The sequence below is a fragment of the Oncorhynchus gorbuscha genome, linkage group LG08, assembly GCF_021184085.1.
Source record: "Oncorhynchus gorbuscha isolate QuinsamMale2020 ecotype Even-year linkage group LG08, OgorEven_v1.0, whole genome shotgun sequence".
Classification (NCBI taxonomy): domain Eukaryota; kingdom Metazoa; phylum Chordata; class Actinopteri; order Salmoniformes; family Salmonidae; genus Oncorhynchus; species Oncorhynchus gorbuscha.
Window position 1 is genome coordinate 39,867,774 of NC_060180.1, and position 22,747 is coordinate 39,890,520.

At 43.8% G+C, this 22,747-nt stretch overlaps 1 pseudogene across 1 annotated transcript in view; it reads left to right on the top strand.

Moving 5' to 3' along the window:
- The window catches only part of LOC124041646, an 89,425-nt pseudogene that overhangs the window by 61,343 nt on the left and 5,335 nt on the right, over positions 1-22,747 (top strand). The window contains exons 3-10 of the transcript XR_006839972.1: positions 11,077-11,247; positions 11,723-11,930; positions 13,459-13,698; positions 14,908-14,961; positions 16,077-16,230; positions 17,124-17,159; positions 18,634-18,719; positions 20,927-20,971. The product of XR_006839972.1 is annotated as a muscleblind-like protein 1 (transcript). The remainder of the gene's footprint in view (positions 1-11,076; positions 11,248-11,722; positions 11,931-13,458; positions 13,699-14,907; positions 14,962-16,076; positions 16,231-17,123; positions 17,160-18,633; positions 18,720-20,926; positions 20,972-22,747) is intronic.

Here is a 22,747-nt window from a genome sequence, read left to right on the forward strand (position 1 = left end):
GTTAAAAGAAATTCATGTCAGCAGGCAATATTGACCAGGTGAAATTGTGTCACTTCTCTTGCGTTCAGTGCAAGCAGAGTCAGGGTATATGCAACAGTTTGGGCCGCCTGGCTCGTTGCGAACTGTGTGAAGACCATTTCTTCCTAACAAAGACCGTAATTCATTTGCCAAAATTGTACATAATTATGACATAACATTGAAGGTTGTGCAATGTAATAGCAATATTTAGACTTAGGAATGCCACCCGTTCGATAAAATACAGAACTGTTCCGTATTTCACTAAAATAATTTATGTTTAGTTTCCAGATTTTACCATATTAATGACCTAAGGCTCGTATTTCTGTGTGTTTATTATATTATAATTAAGTCTATGATTTGATAGAGCAGTCTGACTGAGCGGTGGTAGGCAGCAGCAGGCTCGTAAGCATTCATTCAAACAGCACTTTCCTGTGTTTGCCAGCAGCTCTTCGTAATGGTTGAAGCCCCACGCTGTTTATGATTCCAAGCCTACCAACTCCTGAGATTAGGCTGCCAATACTATAGTGCCTATAAGAACATCCAATAGTCAAAGGTATAGGAAATACAAATGGTATAGAGAAATAGTCCTATAATTCCTATAATAACTACAACCTAAAACTTTTTACCTGGGAATATTGAAGACTCATGTTAAAAGCTTTCATATGTTCTCATGTTCTGAGCAAGGAACTGAAACTTAGCTTTCTTACATGGAACATATTGCACTTTTACTTTCTTCTCCAACACGTTGCATTATTATTTGCATTATTTAAACCAAATTGAACATGTTTCATTATTTATTTGAGACTAAATGTATTTTTATTTATGTATTATATAAGTGTTCATTCAGTATTGTTGTAATTGTCATTATTACAAATATATATATAAAAATTGGCCGATTAATCAGTATCAGCTTTTTTTGGTCCTCCAATAATCGGTATCGGTATTGAAAAATCATAATCGGTAAAGCTCTAGTTGTTACCTACCCTCACCACCTGGGGGGCAGCCCATCAGGAAGTCAAGGATCCAGTTGCCGAGGGAGGTGTCTAGTCCCAGGTTCCTTAACTTAGTGATGAGCTTTGAGGGCACTATGGTGTTAATCGCTGAGCTGTAGACAATGAATAGCCTTCTCACATAGCTGTAATTTTTGTCCAGGTGGGAAAGGGCAGTGTGGAGTGCAATAGAGATTGCGCCAACTGTGGATCTGTTGGGGTGGTCTGCAAATTGGAGTGGGTCAAGGGTTTCTGGGATAATGGTGTTGCTGTGAGCATTGACCAGCCTTTCAAAGCACTTCATGGCTACAGACGTGAGTGCTACGGGTCAGTAGTCCTTTTAGGTAGGTTACCTTAGTGTTCTTGGGCTCAGGGACTACGGTGGTCTGCTTGAAACGTGTTGTTATTACAGACTCAAGGAGGGAGAGGTTGAACATGTCAGTGAAGACACTTGCCAGTTGGTCAGCGCATGCTCAGAGTACATGTCCTCGTGTGAATATTGACCTGTTTGAAGGTCTTACATCGGTGTAGTACGATTCAATCTTAGTCCTGTATTGACAATTTTCCTGTTTGATGGTTTGTCTGAGGGCATAGCAGGATTTCTTATAAGCGTCCGGGTTAAAGTCCCGCTCCTTGAAATCAGCAGCTCTGATTGGGTATGTGCGTATGGTCACTGTGGGGATAACGTCATCGATGCACTTATTGATGTAGCCAGTGACTGATGTGGTGTACTCCTCAATGCCATCCAAAGAATCCCGGGAACATATTCCAGTCTGTGCTAGGATAACAGTCCTGTAGCTTGAGATCTGCTTCATCTGACCACTTCCGTATTGACCAAGTCACTGGTACTTCCTGCTTTATTTTTTTGCTTGTGAGCAGGAATCAGGAGGATATAATTATGGTCAGCTTTACCAAATGGAGGGCAAGGGAGAGGGCGAGGGCGAGGGAGAGCTTTGTGTGTATCGCTGTGTGTGGAGTAAAGGTGTTCCAGAGTGTTTTTCCTCTAGTTGTATATTTAACATTCTGGTGGTAATGAGGTAAGACAGATTTAAGTTTCCATGCATTAAAGTCCCTGGCCACTAGGAGCGCCGCCTCTGGATGAGCAAATCTCTGCAGGTTTAGAACATACATTTACATTTACATTACATTTAAGTCATTTAGCAGACGCTCTTATCCAGAGCGACTTACAAATTGGTGCGTTCACCTTATGACATCCAGTGGAGCAGCCACTTTACAATAGTGCATCTAAATCTTTTAAGGGGGGGGTGAAGGGCCTGATCAGAGCCTGGAGGTACTGAGGTGCCGTTCCCCTCACAGCTCCGTAGGCAAGCACCATGGTCTTGTAGCGGATGCGAGCTTCAACTGGAAGCCAGTGGAGAGAGCGGAGGAGCGGGGTGACGTGAGAGAACTTGGGAAGGTTGAACACCAGACGGGCTGCTTGCGTTCTGGATGAGTTGTAGGGGTTTAATGGCACAGGCAGGGAGCCCAGCCAACAGCGAGTTGCAGTAATCCAGACGGGAGATGACAAGTGCTTGGATTAGGACCTGTGCCGCTTCCTGTGTGAGGCAGGGTCGTACTCTGCGGATGTTGTAGAGCATGAACCTACAGGAACGGGCCACCGCCTTGATGTTAGTTGAGAACGACAGGGTGTTGTCCAGGATCACGCCAAGGTTCTTAGCGCTCTGGGAGGAGGACACAATGGAGTTGTCAACCGTGATGGCGAGATCATGGAACGGGCAGTCCTTCCCCGGGAGGAAGAGCAGCTCCGTCTTGCCGAGGTTCAGCTTGAGGTGGTGATCCGTCATCCACACTGATATGTCTGCCAGACATGCAGAGATGCGATTCGCCACCTGGTCATCAGAAGGGGGAAAGGAGAAGATTAATTGTGTGTCGTCTGCATAGCAATGATAGGAGAGACCATGTGAGGTTATGACAGAGCCAAGTGACTTGGTGTATAGCGAGAATAGGAGAGGGCCTAGAACAGAGCCCTGGGGGACACCAGTGGTGAGAGCGCGTGGTGAGGAGACAGATTCTCTCTTTTCAGAACAGTTCTGTATGGATCTAGAGCCTCTTTCAAAACAAGCTCTGCATAGTTTCTCTCCAAGTTTCTGACTCACAGCTTTTGTACATTAGCCAGTTAGCCCATCAGTCCAGTCTAAGAACTGTATCGATATTTCAATTTGGCCTCTCCTTTTTGACCTCTCTGAACATGTTTACAATCATAAATCCTGTTAACTTGGTGATGTGTTTCCATCACATAGAGTAGCCCTTCTGCCTGCATGCGTCATTTAACTTGAATGACAGAGAAGTTGAGTCTTTCAGCTAGTGTTAGGCGGTATCCAGATTTCCATACTGTTTCTGTACCATACCTGGGTATACGTATTAGTGAATGTGCACACAAGGGACGCTATTTGTATAAATACAGTGAGGGGGGAAAAGTATTTGATCCCCTGCTGATTTTGTACATTTGCCCACTGACAAAGAAATGATCAGTCTATAATTTTAATGGTAGGTTTATTTGAACAGTGAGAGACAGAATAACAACAAAAAATAAAATAAAAACGCATGTCAAAAGTGTTATAAATTGATTTGCATTTTAATGAGGGAAAGAAGTATTTGACCCTCCCTCAATCAGAAAGATGTCTGGCTCCCAGGTGTCTTTTATACAGGGAGGGAGTGCTCCTAATCTCAGCTTGTTACCTGTATAAAAGACACCTGTCCACAGAAGCAATCAATCAATCAGATTCCAAACTCTCCACCATGGCCAAGACCAAAGAGCTCTCCAAGGATGTCAGGGACAAGATTGTAAACCTACACAAGCTGGAATGGGCTACAAGACCATCGCCAAGCAGCTTGGTGAGAAGGTGAGAAGGTGACAACATTTGGTGCGATTATTCGCAAATGGAAGAAACACAAAAGAACTGTCAATCTCCCTTGGCCTGGGGCTCCACGCAAGATCTCACCTCATGGAGTTGCAATGATCATGAGAATGGTGAGGAATCAGCCCAGAACTACAGGGGAGGATCTTGTCAATGATCTCAAGGCAGCTGGGACCATAGTCACCAAGAAAACAATTGGTAACACACTACGCCGTGAAGGACTGAAATCCTGCAGCGCCCGCAAGGTCCCCCTGCTCAAGAAAGCACATATACGTGCCCGTCTGAAGTTTGCCAATGAACATCTGAATGATTCAGAGGACACATGGGTGAAAGTGTTGTGGTCAGATGAGACCAAAATGGAGCTCTTTGGCATCAACTCAACTCGCTGTGTTTGGAGGAGGAGGAATGCTGCCTATGACCCCAAGAACACCATCCCCACAGTCAAACATGGAGGTGGAAACATTATGCTTTGGGGGGGGGGGGGGGTTCTGCTAAGGAGACAGGACAACTTCACCGCATCAAAGGGACGATGAATGGGCCTACGTACCGTCAAATCTTGGGTGAGAACCTCCTTCCCTCAGCCAGGGCATTGAAAATGGGTCGTGGATGGGTATTCCAGCATGACAATGACCCAAACACATGGCCAAGGAAACAAAGGAGTGGCTCAAGAAGAGCACATTAAGGTCCTGGAGTGGCCTAGCCAGTCTCCAGACCTTAAACCCATAGAAAATATGCGGAGGGAGCTGAAGGGTCGAGTTGCCAAACGTCAGCCTCAAAACCTTAATGACTTGGAGAAGATCTGCAAAGAGGAGTGGGACAAAATCCTTCCTGAGATGTGTGCAAACCTGGTGGCCAACTACAAGAAATGTCTGACCTCTGATTGCCAACAAGGGTTTGCCACCAAGTACTAAGTCATGTTTTGCAGAGGGGTCAAATACTTATTTCCCTCATTAAAATGCAAATCAATTTATAACATTTTTGACATGTGTTTTTCTGGATTTTGTTGTTGTTATTCTGGCTCTCACTGTTCAAATAAATTTACCATAAAAATTATAGACCGATCATTTCTTTGTCAGTGGGAAAACGTACAAAATCAGCAGGGAATCAAATACTTTCCCCCTCACTGTACAATTTACACAACAGGGATCTTGATCCAGGAGGGGATTGAATGTCTCTTCTGTAACCAAGAAGCTTGATCTTGACATCGTGCCTCTTAGTTAGCAAATTAACAAACCAAATGCATAGCTGGAGCCCTGAGCTAGATATTATTTATTTGACACATCTTAGATTTATTATAGTTATACTTAACTTATAGTTAGTTATAAGCAGTGCTGTAGCAGCCCCCCCCCCACCATAACAACATATATATTGAAAATCATATTTCGAGATACCCAGATACCGTATAAATGGTATGTCGCCCAAGCCTACTTTCAACCATTTACCATTTAACCTACATTTCACATGCCAGTCGTTAAGCCATTATCTATAGCAATTTAGGTTAAGTACATGTAGTGATAGGGTTTAATAACAGTGTTTAAACCAGCCAGTCAGCCACACAGCACTGCTGAGGCAGGGATCATGAGATCAAATTTGACCCAGTTGTTGACATTTCTGAGTCACATGTCTCAACAAGTCAGATGTCTGCCTAGGCTAGACGTCCCTCTGTTTGTGATAGACACTGTCACACACACACACACACACACACACACACACACACACACACACACACACACACACACACACACACACACACACACACACACACACACACACACACACACACACACACACACACACACACACACACACACACACACACACACACACACACACACACTGTCCCGAGGCGTTACGTCTCCTGTTGTAGTTGTGACTGACGTGGTGTGCTGTGACGCAGACACAACAACACTCTTATGCACAACACTTTTTCCTGCCTGTATCTGAGTAACGAAACTTCTGAGGGTGCATCTCAATTGTGCAAAGTGGTTTCCTCCCCTTATCTCCTTTCCTTCCTCTCCACTGATCTGAAAACCCAGAATGAAAGCAATATGGAGAATGTCCGCCAGGAATTTGCTTCCTTTGACCTGTCCAAGTATTTCATGTCATTGCGAATAGAGGAAAGGAAACAAAGAGAGGCATATATGTTAGACTATTGAGAAGCACCCAGGCAGCAGCTCTATTTGTGATGGAGTGTGCCCACTAGGCACTGATGTAAATTCAACACCTATTCCACGTTGTTTCAATGTAATTTCATAAAAATTATGTGGAAACAACGTTGATTCAACCAGTGTGTCCCCAGTGGGTGGACCCTGCTACCTCGGCCGGTCGGCTCAGCTGTGCCCGTGGAATGTCAGTAAATAAATATCTGTCGTAAAGAACAGGGCTATGTGTGTGTGTCACCTGTTACATGAACATGACTCCAGTGTGTCACCTGTTACATGAAAATGACTCCAGTGTGTCACCTGTTATATGAACATGACTCCAGTGTGTGTCACCTGTTACATGAAAATGACTCCAGTGTGTCACCTGTTACATGAAAATGACTCCAGTGTGTCACCTGATACATGAACATGACTCCAGTGTGTCACCTGTTATATGAACATGACTCCAGTGTGTGTCACCTGTTACATGAAAATGACTCCAGTGTGTCACCTGTTACATGAAAATGACTCCAGTGTGTCACCTGATACATGAACATGACTCCAGTGTGTCACCTGTTACATGAACATGACTCCAGTGTGTCACCTGTTACATGAACATGACTCCAGTGTGTCAACTGTTACATGAACATGACTCCAGTGTGTCACATGTTACATGAACATGACTCCAGTGTATCACCTGTTACATGAAAATGACTCCAGTGTGTGTCACCTGTTACATGAACATGACTCCAGTGTGTCACCTGTTACATGCACATGACTCCAGTGTGTCACCTGTTACATGAAAATGACTCCAGTGTGTCACCTGATACATGAACATGACTCCAGTGTGTCACCTGTTATATGAACATGACTCCAGTGTGTGTCACCTGTTACATGAACATGACTCCAGTGTGTCACCTGTTACATGAACATGACTCCAGTGTGTGTCACCTGTTACATGAACATGACTCCAGTGTGTGTCACCTGTTACATGAACATGACTCCAGTGTGTCACCTGTTACATGAACATGACTCCAGTGTGTCACCTGTTACATGAACATGACTCCAGTGTGTCACCTGTTACATGAACATGACTCCAGTGTGTCACCTGTTACATGAACATGACTCCAGTGTGTGTCACATGTTACATGAACATGACTCCAGTGTGTCACCTGTTACATGAAAATGACTCCAGTGTGTGTCACCTGTTACATGAACATGACTCCAGTGTGTCACCTGTTACATGAACATGACTCCAGTGTGTCACCTGTTACATGAAAATGACTCCAGTGTGTCACCTGATACATGAACATGACTCCAGTGTGTCACCTGTTACATGAACATGACTCCAGTGTGTCACCTGTTACATGAACATGACTCCAGTGTGTCACCTGTTACATGAACATGACTCCAGTGTGTCACCTGTTACATGAACATGACTCCAGTGTGTCACCTGTTACATGAACATGACTCCAGTGTGTCACCTGTTACATGAAAATGACTCCAGTGTGTCACCTGATACATGAACATGACTCCAGTGTGTCACCTGTTACATGAACATGACTCCAGTGTGTCACCTGTTACATGAACATGACTCCAGTGTGTCACCTGTTACATGAACATGACTCCAGTGTGTGTCACATGTTACATGAACATGACTCCAGTGTGTCACCTGTTACATGAACATGACTCCAGTGTGTCACCTGTTACATGAAAATGACTCCAGTGTGTCACCTGTTACATGAACATGACTCCAGTGTGTGTCACATGTTACATGAACATGACTCCAGTGTGTCACCTGTGACATGAACATGACTCCAGTGTGTCACCTGTTACATGAAAATGACTCCAGTGTGTCACCTGATACATGAACATGACTCCAGTGTGTCACCTGTTACATGAACATGACTCCAGTGTGTCACCTGTTACATGAACATGACTCCAGTGTGTCACCTGATACATGAACATGACTCCAGTGTGTCACCTGTTACATGAACATGACTCCAGTGTGTCACCTGTTACATGAACATGACTCCAGTGTGTGTCACATGTTACATGAACATGACTCCAGTGTGTGTGTAGGCCTGTGTATGACACTTGAACTACTCTGTCCCCGGTGTGTGTGTACGCCTGTGTGTGACACTTGAACTATTCTGACCCCAGTCCATCAGGATTTCTGCGACTCAGACCCCTCCTTCTTGGCAGCGTGTATTCCTAGCAGACAGCATAAAACGATCTCTCCTAGTTCATTATCTCTTGGCACGGACGCTTTGAAGTTTGACCTCATTTTGCCCTGTGATACAATATCTATGTATCATATGAGTGAAATGTATTTATACCTCCTGTCTGACATGTAGCCTAGCTGGATGTCTGGATAACAGTCCTCCAGCCAGCAGCATACCACCCTCCGCCAGCAGCATACCACCCTGCAGCATACCACCCTGCATCCCACTGCTGGCTTGCTTCTGAAGCTAAGCAGGGTTGGTCCTGGTCAGTCTCTGGATGGTAGACCAGATGCTGCTGGAAGTGGTGTTGGAGGGCCCGTAGGAGGCACTCTTTCTTCAGGTCTAAAAAATATCCTAATGCCCCAGGGTAGTGATTGGGGACATTGCCCTGTGTCGTGTGCCGTCTTTCGGATGGGAAGTTAAATGGGTGTCCTGACTCTCTGAGTTCATTAACGATCCCATGGCACTTTTGGTAAGAGTAGGGGTGTTGACCCCGGTGTCCTGGCTAAATTCCCAAGCTGTCCTTCATACCATCACGGTCACCTAATCATCCTCAGCTTACAATTAACTCATTCATCCCCCCCCTCTCCCCTGTAACCATTCCCCAGGTTGTTGCTGTATATGAGAATGTGTTCTCAGTCAACTTACCTGGTAAAATATATATATATATTTTTTAAGCGTCATAGAGTCCCTCTTCTGACCTGAACAAACACACGTATGCAGACACACACACATGCTCAAGTATGGATAAAGACACACACTCACACACACACTGACACACGCACAAAGAAACACACACAGACATTTTTGTCCCACAGGATAGAGCAGAAATAAAGAGCCCTTAACAATTAGTTAGTGCCAGGCATAGCCCAGACCTAGGGTGAAACAGGGTTAGGGGCATGCGGCTATAAACAGCTCCCAGCATATCACACACACACACTGACACAGTCACACAGAAACACACAGAGTCGTCAGCTGAAAGCGGCCCTCCAGTCTCCTTTTCACCTCTTTTAACACCTGATTTACTTAACAAAAGGCACTTCTCAATAGGTGGTCCAGGTAAGTCATGACATAGCAAAAGTGTGGGTGGGGGGTCCTTTCGTCTTTTGTTCCCTTTTTCTCCTCTATTGGTCCTCAAGCAAGGGACGAGGCTGATGACATCACAGATTCCCAACAGACCAACTCTTTGATTACATTTTTATTTTATTTCACCATTATTTAACCAGGTAGGCCAGTTGAGAACAAGTTCTCATTTACAACTGCGACCTGGCCAAGATAAAGCAAAGCAGTGCGACAAAAAAACAACAACACAGAGTTATACATGGGATAAACAAAAGTATAGTCAATAACACAATAGAAAATCTGTATACAGTGTGTGCAAAAGGAGTAAGGAGGTAAGGCAATAAATAGGCCAATAGTGGCGATATAAAAGTGGAGTGATAGATGTGCAGATGATGTTCAAGTAGAAATACTGGTGTGCAAAAGAGCAGAAAAAAGTTCATAAAAACAATATGGGGATGAGGTAGGTAGTTGGATGGGCTATTTATAGATGGGCTGTGTACAGCTCCAGTGATCAGTAAGCTGCTCAGATAGCTGATGCTTAAAGTTAGTGAGTGAGATATAAGTCTCCAACTTCAGCGATTTTTGCAATTCGTTCCAGTCATTGGCAGCAGAGAACTGGAATGAAAGGCGGCCAAATTAGGTGTTGGCTTTGGGGATGACCAGTGAAATATACCTGCTGGAGTGCGTGCTACGGGTGGGTGTTGCTATAGTGACCAGTGAGCTGAGATAAGGCTGAGCTTTACCTAGCAAAGACTTATAGATGACCTGGAGCCAGTGGGGTTGGCGACGAATATGTAGTGAGGGCCAGCCGGCGAGAGCATACAGGTCGCAGTGGTGGGTGGTATATGGGGCTTTGGTGACAAAACGGATGGCAATGTGATAGACTGCATCCAGTTTGCTGAGTAGAGTGTTGGAGGCTATTTTGTAAACGACATCGCCGAAGTCAAGGATTGGTAAGATAGTCAGTTTTACGAGGGTGTTTGGAGGCATGAGTGAAGGAGGCTTTGTTGAGAAATAGGAAGCCGATTCTAGATTACATTTTGGATTGGAGATGCTTAATATGAGTCTGGAAGGAGAGTTTACAGTCTAGCCAGACACCTAGGTATTTGTAGTTTTCCAAGTATTCTAAGTCAGAACCGTCCAGAGTAGTCATACTAGTCGGGCAGGCAGGTGCGGGCAGCGATGTGTTGAAGGGCATGCATTTAGTTTTACTAGCATTTAAGAGTAGTTGGAGGCCACGGAAAGAGTGTTGTATGGCATTGAAGCTCATTTGGAGGTTTGTTGACACAGTGTCGAAAGAAGGGCCAGGAGTATAGAGAATGGTGTCGTCTGCGTAGAAGTGGATCAATGAATCACCCTCAGCAAGAGCAACATCATTGACATATACAGAGAAAAGTGTCGGCCCGAGAATTGAACCCTGTGCTACCCCCATAGAGACTGCCAGAGTTCCGGACAACAGGCCCTCCGATTCGACACACTGAATTCTATCTGAGAAGTAGTTGGTGAACCAGGCGAGGCAGTCTCCTTGAAGTTTGTTTTCTCTAAAAAACACAATTTTGCTCAAAACATTTTTTGTGTGTACTTAACTGTATTTATACTTGGGATATCGCTTTTCAACAGTAAAAGTTCAATAATCACTGGAGGACGTCTTTAAAGCAGTGCTGTCTGAATCTGAATCAACTTACTTTACTTTGACACATTGCTTCTCTCTCTTGCTGTCCAAACCCCACTACCCTTTCACATCTCCCTCTCCCTCTCTCAGGGCCGTTGTTCCAGGGAGAACTGTAAGTACCTGCACCCCCCTGGCCACCTAAAGACCCAGCTGGAGATCAACGGCAGGAACAACCTCATCCAACAGAAGAACATGGCCATGCTGGCCCAGCAGATGCAGCTCGCAAACGCCATGATGCCCGGCACACAGCTACAGCCTATGGTGAGACAAATACAGTAGGGATGTGAAGTCACACACATACACAATGGTGAGAGAACACACACATGCACAAATGTGCGCACAAATACACATACACACACATACACGTGAGTGGAAAAGAATATAACTGAACTGTGACTGAATCCCAGGACCTGAAACCCCTCTTCATTTTATTCAACCTTTGCCAATCCAGGTTAGTCTCTATGACCTGGTCCAAGACAGCAACAGGTTCAGTTTACATCAAGTAATTACATGACAACACTTACAGTCGGCTGCGTCTCAAATGACACTCTATTCCCTATGTAGTGTACTACTTCTGACCATGCAGAGCCCTAAAGCAGTACACTATATAGGGAATTCAGTATCAGTGTAGACAAGCCACATAACATTGAATACAGTACATTTAACATACCAGGAAATATAACCTCTCACCTTTGACCCTTGTCTCTATCCGCCCGCCCCCTCCTCCCGATTGCAGCCTATGTTCTCTATGGCACCAGGCCTGGCCACCAATGCCAGCGGCGGCAGCCTTCAACCCGTACCTGGGCCCGGTATCGCCCGGCCTGATGCAGGCAGAGATCATGCCCAGCCCGCAGGTCCTCATGGCAGGCCACCCCAACCACGGCCAGGTTCCCAATGCTGCAGCCGCAGCTGCACAGAAACTCATGAGGACAGACAGACTGGAGGTAAGCGATTCAGATTGACGGACAACCCCCCCCCCACACCCGCTCCAGCAGCCTGTGCTGATTCTAGGCCACATCATGCTGTGTTAACATAAAGCCAGTGCTGCCCTCTGCTGCCCTTCAAATGCCATGTTCAACACACAGTGACTTTGCTCAATGCTTATGCCTGTATGACTAACCACGTTTCCATCTACCGTAATTCCTGGACTATTAAGCGCACCTGAATATAAGCCACACCCACTGAATTATTTAAAAATAGGTATTTTGTACATAAATGTACAAATGTCTACATGTCTATGAGCCGCAGGTGCCTACCGGTACATTGAAACAAATTAACTTTACACAGCTTTAAACTAAACACGGCTTGTAACAAAAGTAAATAGGCTTTTAAACGAAACACGGCTTGTTACAAAAATAAATAGGCTTTTAAACGAAACACGGCTTGTTACAAAAATAAATAGGCTTTTAAACGAAACACGGCTTGTAACAAAAATAAATAGGCTTTTAAACGAAACACGGCTTGTTACAAAAATAAATAGGCTTTTAAACTAAACACGGCTTGTTACAAAAATTAATAGGCTTTAACGAAACACGGCTTGTAACAAAAATAAATAGGCTTTTAAACGCTTGTAACAAAAACAAAAATTTAAAAAATAGCAGTAAACAGTAGCCTACCAAGAAAGTCATTGGTCACTCACTATCTTCCTCTTCCTGTGCACTGAAACGACTGAAGTCATCTCCTTCGGTGTTGGAATTGAATAGCCTCAGTTGAAACACCTCGGCCGTCTGCTCTCTGTGTGTTGACCCAGTCTTCAAGCTTATTTTCTAGTTCGGACCATCTGCTATTCTTCCCTCTGAAAGCTTTTGTTGTCTTTCTTGAGTCAGTTCCTCACGCTGCTGTTTCCAACGTCTTATCATTGACTCATTAAGGCCAAGCTCCCATGCAGCAGCTCTATTTCCTATTCCAACAGCCAGATCGATCGCCTTCAACTTGAAAACTGCATCATATGCATTTCTCCGTGTCTTTGCCATGATGAGGGTGACAAAATGACTACCGTAATCAGAATGGTGGGAAGTTTGAGCGCGCTCGATTTACGTCACATTATGTGACGGTGCTCAGTTTTTTGGCGGCATGAATCTTGTGAAAGCGGGAAAAATCCATAAACTCGCCGCGTCATTGTATAAACCGCGAGGTTCAAATAGTGGGAAGAAAGTAGCGGCTTATAGTCCGGAAATTACGGTACAGTTTTTGTGTGTAAAGCCGTATAAAAATTGAAAAAATCACGCCAGTTGTGATGGAAACAGGAAGTTTTGGTCCAATTTTATAAATGCTGATAGATAATGAAATGAATGAAAATGAATGAATTATGCGTTCATATGAATTATGAAAATGAATTATGCGATAAATTGCAGTGGATATTTTAGAATATTCGCATGAAAATCTGTCGCCAATTGGATGGAAACCAAACTAGTGTGTATCAATGTATATCCATGTATTCATCCCTCCCCCACACCCTCTCCCCCTCGCCAGGTGTGTCGTGAGTACCAGCGGGGCAACTGCTCCCGGGGGGAGAATGACTGCCGCTTCTCCCACCCCTCAGACAGCACCATGATCGACACCAACGACAACACGGTCACCGTGTGTATGGACTACATCAAGGGCCGCTGCTCCAGGGAGAAGTGCAAGTACTTCCACCCTCCGGCCCACCTGCAGGCCAAGATCAAGGCTGCACAGCATCAGGTGAACCAGGCCACTGCCGCCGCAGCCATGGTGAGTAGTCCGCCATCTTGGATCATCTAGGAAACAGTCGCATTGTAGGAATGAGGAAATACACACAGTAGGATGAAGCTGCCGTAGCCACAGATCTAAGGTCAGTTATGGGTTTTGACGTTGCAATGGATATGGTTAGGATTTGGGGAGGGTAAGCAGAGAAACTGATCTTAGATATGCGCCTACAGGCAACGTCTCTATTATATTATATGGCTCAGTCTTTTTCTCTGCCTGATGGCGTTAGCTGATAAAAGAAACACAGGCGTTTAGCTGATCTAACTGATTGTATCTGTATCTTCATCCTCTGTCTCCATGTGTGCTTCCCCTGCAGAGGTTCCTCTTGGCATTCAATGCATTTAATGTGCTTATCTGACTGCAGTCTAAGTCTAATATAACAATGGTCATTCCTCTCTAGCTGAACATCCACAGCTACACTAGCGTTGTAACACTTGTCTATTGTTCCTAGTATTTGCCATGCTTTGTATGAAGAGCAAAAAACAAACGTTGTGGTGTTTAATCATTGTAATGAGACAATGACTATGATGTGCACAGTGAAAGATTAGAGTGTATGGCTTTTTGATAATTTAATAGTCCCACTTGTCCCACTTTAAACATTCTATAGCTCATATTGCTTAATAAAGGCTTCATAAACCCTTTATAAGGCCTGCATAGATGCTTCATAGTCATTTATAAGCAAATGTCACACTATATAAAGGTGATATAACAGGTCCTTACATCTGGTGCTATACCAGATGTGGTATAAACCCTATACTACACTTCATCAAGTATGACTTTTGTTGTAGACCTTATAAAGGGTTTATGAATGCTTCATAAGTTATATTTATTTGAATGTGTGATCATGTCACTCAATGCCCAGTGTTTTGAAGTAATGACAGTGTACATTCCATTTGATTGTTGTTTACATCTATTCACAGTATTTGATTTAGCCAGACCATTATTGAACTCATGACCATGTACTGTACTGTAGCTCTCAGCCGTAGTACTGTAGTGTCTACACACTGTGCATGCCCTAGTCATGTTATCCCCTTGTATACTGCATTCCAATGATTTGTTTTTTATTTGTTTTTTTTCTCACCTACCCGAACTGCACTGCTGCCCCCATGATGCACCTCTGCTTGCTGGTTTATGTTAATGCGCTTGAACCCCATTGGCCCATTGCCATCATGTGCTCGCTGCCTGCTAATTAAGACTCAGTCGGCTGTCAAATCACTGAAGCGACCCCTCGACGCAACCTTTGACCTGGTACTATGACCTTTCACCTTTTAGCTTGGCATGTGGCTTTGTCGTAGTGCAATGTCTTAACCCAGATGTAGCTACTTTAATTATTGTTTGTTGTCGTAATGTGTTTTCTTTTCTCCTGTTGCTATATGTGTCATTATTGCCTGTGATAAACTGATTGTGGCTTCCTTCCCGGCTTTGACTGAATTGACCATCTCCACCATGTTTGCGATAAAAACCTGCTTCCCAAACAAACATCAATTCGACATGGGAATCTGTAAAAAGGGCCACAATCAATTAATCACCTGTAGCTTATGTTAACAGTAGGGGAGGGTTGAGGACATCTTAGCTTTTAACAGTAAATGTAAATGGTGGCATGGCTCTAGCTTATGTACAATGTGTTGTAAATCAGTAGTATGTATGTACAGTATATATGCATGTATTTGTTCCTAGTGCATGTCTGATTGAGTGGGATAGGATTAAAGTCATATCAGTAGTATGTATGTACAGTATATATGCATGTATTTGTTCCTAGTGCATGTCTGATTGAGTGGGATAGGATTAAAGTCATATTGTAGGGATCCATTCTCACCCGAGTTAATAAGATTGCTCATAATTCAGTTGATCATGGCGCTAGCAGTGCAGCCCCCTCTCTCTCTATGCTTCCTATCTCTTCCTCTTCTTAGCTGCCTTGTTGTTTAATTAATAGATCAATGCTTGCTTTAGTTGCATTAAGTCAGCGCAAGGGTTATTTATACGGTATATCCTCCATATTAAGCTCAGTCACTGATTGTATCATGGATATGAATGCTATGTAGCCCCAGTTAGTGCCATGCTCTTGCTTGTGTAGTAATGATGTAGACTGCTGCTTGCTTGCTGGTGTTACACACAGTTACACTTTGTTGTTGTGGTGTTCTTTTATCCTCTAACTTAACAACAATTCTCTTTTTTTTTGTTTTCTTTCCCGTTTTTACTTCCAACACACCCTCTCTCTCACGCCTCCCTCACGCACCTCTTTCTCTCTCATTCTCTCTCGTTGTTTGTTTCTCCTCTCTCTCTCTCTCTCTCTCTCTCTCTCTCTCTCTCTCTCTCTCTCTCTCTCCCGTCCCTCTTTCCCTCCCTCCGTTGGGGCTGGTCAGGGGATCCCCCATAGTGTCATGCCACCCATGCCCAAGCGGGCAGCCCTGGAGAAGCCTAATGGGGCTTCTGCCATGTTCAACACGGGCATGCTCCAGTACCAACACGCCTTGGCCAACATGCAGTTTCAGCAGCAGGCTGCCTTCCTCCCCTCAGGTATGGCTCCCAGGGCGCCCACGTTGCTTCCATATGGTCTCTGTCATACGTAGAACTAAAATGAGTAGACCTGCATGGCCATTGAAGGTAGTTAGAGCTCAGCATTAGAGTTGGAGTACGTAGAAGGTGAACAGCGCAAACATTGTTGTAACAATGTTAAAGGCCCCACGCCGCCATCTAAATCTGAAAGTGGTGCAGGTGTTTAGGTTCCCTCACTGGTAATGTGCTTTGGTTTGGGCTGGGGGCTGTGCATGTGGTCAGATGGAGACTGTTTCTCCTTTCTGTCCCCTTGCATCTGTTTGGCAACATAATGTATGTCCTGCTTCCATATTCAACTGCTACACTTTTTTGATTCTGTCTTGAGTGTGTGTGTATGCTATGTGTCACTATTATGATTATGATTATGACTTTAACTATTTATATTAATTGATGATTGCTATTACTATTATTATCACTGTTTATCACACATTAATATCAATTTTTTTATCTGATCTGTGTTGACTCTCTACCTGATTCTCCTTATTGGCTAGTTTAGTCAGCACCAGGGTTGGGGTTAATTCCATTTCAATTCCAGTCAATTTAGAAACACTGAAATTCCAATTCCAATTCTCTTCAATGGTTTTCAATGAGATATGTGTTAAATTGGAATTAGGTTTACATTCTGAATTAACTGGAATTGAAATGGAATTTATCCCAACCCTGGTGAGCACACCTGTATTTCCACTGATGACTGCTTACTGTGTTACTGAATGCTGTCCAGTTCATTAATTAACCTGATCTCTTCCTTCATTCTAACGAACCTTGTGACGGGCTGTTTTGATTTCTCTCCCCCTTTTCCAATCCACTTCCTGTTGCACACTTCCTGTTGCACTGCATGATGTGCATTTGGGCAGGCTCAATATTCTGCATGACCCCCACCGCCGGTGTTGGTAGGTTCCAGCTTTCCTTCTCCACCAATTAGCCTTCAGCCTTGCCAGTGACTCGCACATCAATCTATCTAACCATCACATCTGAGTGAACCCATATAGTTTTACGGCATGATTCCCACTTTTTTGTGCTGTCTAGGCAACTGCTAGGGTCGTTGTCACACGAGTGACCATAGGAGTTAGCAAGATAGGAGCACTCAATAACCATAGGAGTTGGCAAGACAGCACAAACAGTTCTAGGATCAGGCTAATAGTTTTAATTTCCCTCCATTTAATAATCCTCAGTATGGTCAGATCCACATGTAGTTGGATCTGCCTTTGCTTTGACAGAGTCACAGGGTTGGTTGTGGCATATAATATATACTCATTTGCACATTTCCTTTGTCATTTAAAAAAAATAATGCTGTGTTGAGTCATAACTATACATTGTAATACTGGCGATATACACTGAGTGTGAAAAACATTAGGAACACCTTCCTAATATTAAGTATTAAGCCCTCAGAACAGTCTCAATTCGTTGACACCCGGACTACAAGGTGTCGAAAGCGTTCCACAGGGATGCTGGCCCATGTTGACTCCAATGCTTCTCACAGTTGTGTCAAGTTGCCTGCATATCCTTTGGTGGTGGTGGACCATTCTTGATACACACGGGAAACTGTTGAGCGTGAAAAACTCAGCAGCGTTGCAGTTCTTGACATACTCAAATTAGTGCACTTGGCACCTTCAACCATACCCCGTTCAAAAGCATATTTTGTCTTGCCCTTTCACCCTCTGAATGGCACACTATACAATCCATGTCTCAATTGTCTCAAGGCTTAAAAATCCCCCTTAACCTGTCTCCTCCTCTTCATCTACACTGATTGAAGTGGATTTAACAGGTGACATCAATAAGGGATCATACTGTAGCTTTCACCTGGATTTGCCTGGTCAGTCTGTCATGGCAAGAGCAGGTGTTCCTAATGTTTTGTGCACTCAGTGTATGTTTTTATGTAAGTTTTATTCTGTTTCAGGTGTACTACCAAACATGTTACTGTAAATATACCTTAGACTCTATACCGCTTTTGTCTGGTATAACCGTAATATGCCATCCACAGATGTACCAGTCTGAAATCCCTATCCCTTTAACACCCATGGCTAGATTCCAATCATACAACTTACTCCCTTCTCCTCTCCCTCCTGTCTTTCCCTTCTCAGATCAGAAAGGACTGGAAGTGTTTAAGCAATGTGGTTACTGCCAACCCAAACTTCTTCTAGGCTAGGTCTTGTCTGCATCATATTGCTTACACGTATCCAATCCTCTCAGATCTTTGAGTATGCATCAGTGAGGGCAGAGAAAAAGGAAATTAGTTATTGAATTAGAATCGGGCCCTTGCCCCTCTGCCCCCTCACCTGTCCCTCACGTTTGCCTGGCGCCCAATTGGCCACACTCTACTCCTCTATGGGTTTTTGCTTACCTGATTTTCCCTTTTGACAAAAGTACCCATGATGCACGGTGGTACGCAAGCGTCTGCAGCCACCACATCTGCCACAAGCGTTCCCTTCGCAACCTCCTCAGCCAATCAGGTTTGCTCTCTCTCTCTCTCTCTCTCTCTCTCTCTCTCTCTCTCTCTCTCTCTCTCTCTCTCTCTCTCTCACAGAGCATTTGGAAAGTATTCAAACCCTTTCGTTACATTACAGCCTTATTTTAAAATGGATGAATATATTTTTCCCCCTCATCAATCTACACAAAATACCACATAATGACAAAGCGAAAACTATTTTTTCAATTTTTTTGCAAACGCATTAAAATTGAAAAACATAAATACCTTATTTACACAAGTATTCAAATCCTTTGCTATGAGACTCAAAATTGAGCTCAGGTGCATCCTGTTTCTAATTGATCATCCTTGAGATGTTTCTACAACTTGATTGGAGTCCACTTGTGGTAAAATCAATTGATTGGACATGATTTAGAAAGGCACACACCTGTCTTTATAAGGTCCAACAATTGACAGTGCGTGCCAGAGCAAAACCTAGCCATGAGGTCGAAGGAATTGTCCGTAGATGTCATGCAGGTGAAAAACTACTTAACAGAAACAGAGTTTATTTAAGTCCAAACAGGGAATTAAAAGTCTGTAGAAAAACAGAAAATACAGACTGCAGGTTTAGGCACAAGTATTCAAACACCTTTGCATATGAGACTCAAAAAACATTGACAGGACAGGGCATCCAATCACAGCAAAAATTGATCATCCGCAATCACAGCATGGTTACTAAACAAGGAAACGGGACAGGAACGGAACACAAAGGAATAAATAGGGACTCTAATCAGGGGAAAGGATCGGGAACAGGTGTGGGAAGACTAAATGATGATTAGGGGAATAGGAACAGCTGGGAGCCAACAATTGAGCGAGAGTGAGAGAGGGAGGGGGAGAGAGAGGGAGAAGGAGGGAAAGAACCAAATAAGACCAGCAGAGGGAAACGAATAGAATGGGGAGCACAGGGACAAGACATGATAATAAATGACAAACATGACAGTAGAGCTCTGAGACAGGATTGTTTTGTGGCACAGATCTGGGAGAAGGGTACCAAAACATTTCTGCAGCATTGAAAGTCCCCAAGGACACAGTGGCCTCCATCATTCTTAAATGGAAGAAGTTTGGAACCACCAAGAATCTTTCTAAAATGAGAAATTGGGGGAAAAGGGCCTTGGTCAGGGAGGTGACCAAGAACACAATGATCACTCTCACAGAGCTCCAGATTTCTCTGTGGAGATGGGAGAACCTTCCAGAAGGACAACAATCTCTGCAACACTCCACCAATCAGGCCTTTATGGTAGAGTGGCCAGACGGAGGCCACTCGTCAGTAAAAGGCACATGACAGCCCGCTTGGTGTTTGCCAGAAGGCACCTAAAGACTCTCAGACCATGACAAACATGATTCTCTGGTCTGATGAAACAAGCGTCACGTCTGGAGGAAACCTGGCACCATCCCTACGGTGAAGCATGGTGGTGGAAGCATCATGGTGTGGGGATGTTTTTCAGCGGGCAGGGACTGAGAGACTAGTCAGGATTGAGGGAAAGTTGAACGGAGTAAAGTACGGAGACATCCTTGATGAAGCTCAGGACCTCAGACTGAGGTGAAGGTTCACCTTCCAACAGGACAATGACCCTAAGCACACAGCCAAGACAATGCAGGAGTGGCTTTGGAACAAGTCTCTGAATGTCCTTGAGTGGCCCAGCCAGAGCCCGGCTTGAACCCGATCAAACATTTCTGGAGAGATCTGAAAATAGCTGTGCAGCGACGCTCCCCATCCAACCTGACAGAGCTTGAGAGGATCTGCAAAGAATGGGAGAAACTCCCCAAACTCGAGACTATAATCGGTGCAAAAGGTGCTTCAACAAAGAATTCAGTAAAGGGTCTGAAATGAAATTTTGTTTTATTTCATACATTTTAGATTAAGGCTGTAATGTAACAAAATGTGGAAAAAGTCAAGGGGTCTGCCTTTCACGCACAGTGCACATGGAGGTTCTGTAGGTGCTTCCCTGTCTGCTAGGGATGGGATGGGAGACAGTCTCCCTCTTGTTGGCCTACACTGGTTGTTGCGTATAACCGTTTAATGAAAGGTTATTGGGACAGTACATCTATGTATCATGGTAATGGTAAACTTTGAATGTAGTTATTAAACAAGTTATATATGTCATGAACTAGTCATTCTGGGGAGACATTTACTGTATGTCGTTCATGTTTGACGTCATTTTAACCTTGATCTTTGTCCTTTCTCATTTTGAGGACTCTTCCTTATCAAAGTTGACTACCAACGAATACATGCAATTGGTATGTATTAGGTAGTTTTCCTTGTTTTTGTCAAGCGTTTTGCAGTAGGTGCAGCAGTTGCTCTCTGTGCCATTTGGTGCTCAGCCTGTGTTTTTCTGCTGCTGCCTACATGCAGTCAAAGCTATTACGGTGTCTGAGGACTCCACTTTTTCTTCTTCTGCTGCTTAGGCCCTTGAGTGAGGAGTATACAGGTGGGGTCAGAAATGACTGACTCCCTTGATAAAGATGTCAAAGAGCTCTATTTACATGTCATTTGACCAACGCACCAGTTCCAATCCAAGTGCCAATGTTGTTTAGCAAACTCCAGGCATTTACATTTGTCATGACAATTGAGCTCAATGGCCACGCACACCACTGGTGTGTTTGGTGTTGAAATTAGAATGCATGAACAGAAAAGGACCCCGTTCCTACTGTAAAATATGGTGGTGGATCTTTGATGTTATGGGGCTATTTTGCTTCCACTTGTCCTGGGGCCCTTGATAAGCTCAATGGCATCATGAACTTTCCCCAGTACCAGGATATTTTTGCTAAAAAACCTGGTTGCCTCTGACAGGAGGCTGAAACTTGGCCGCAAGTGGATCTTCCAGCAAGACCATAACCCCAAGCACACATCAAAATCCACATTTTGCAATAGCCATCTCAGTCTCCGGACATGAACCCCATTGAAAACCTGTGGTTTGAATTGAAGAAAGCAGGCCATAAGAGCAGACAAAGGATATCAGGGATCTGGAATGATTCTGTGTTGAGAAATGGTCTAAGATCCCTCCCAATGTGTTCTTCAACATTTTAGAAAAAGGCTCAGTGCCGTTATCCTCTCAAGGGGAGGTGTTGAAAGGTATTGAAAACAGGGGTGTCAATCATTTTGACCCCTACCTATTTTGTATTTTTTTGTATTACTTGTCAAACAAAATCTCCTTCTCTGGGCAATTGTATTAGTATAAAATAATATAATTTCCCCAAAAATATTGGCATACAATATAGCTCAGTATTTCAATTATTTATTTTATAAAGTCATTTTTGCTCATCTTTATCAAGGGTGTCAATAATTTCAGACCATACTGTATGTGGTCAAATAGGACAAGGGACAGAATGCATGTACATAGTGAAATATTAACATATTTTACATATAATGTAATGGGAGTGCAACAACCCTTAAAGTTAAAGACTTTAGTTGAAACTTTATTATCCCAAGGGAAAAATACACTTCAGGGAACAGAACTGAACACCCCCCAAAAACTGAATCAGAACCAGGAAGGAAAGTGACCTATACTGTTCCAGTTCAGAACCGTTATTTTAAAAGCATGGGAACCGGTTAATACTATTATGTTACGTTTCAGTCCTCCCCCCCCAAAAAAATACCACAAGGCAGCAAAGCCCTCCCTCTGTCACCCAGGAACTTATTCCAGTGTCTGTCTGCCTGACAGCTGAAAATCTTTGCCAGTGTGAGCATGTAGGCAACCTGCCCCCCCCTCCGAAGCTTCGGCTACTGTAACCTACTGACGTTACAAGCGTGATTCAGAAATTAGAGAGAGATTTTAATTAGGGAAAAATGTATTCACTTTTTCAATACTATAGCTTTTACATTTCACAATGGATTGATTAGCTATTGTTTTTAATTATGGTGCCACTCTGCACACCACAAGCTTGTTAGCTAGAGAGCCTGCTAGCGCTGGTCCAATGTTAACTCTCGGAGGTTCAATAGACATTCAAAGATTTTCCATAGAAGCCGTTCTTCCGTAGGTATAGTTCTGTGGGCCTAATTGAGATAATGCATGT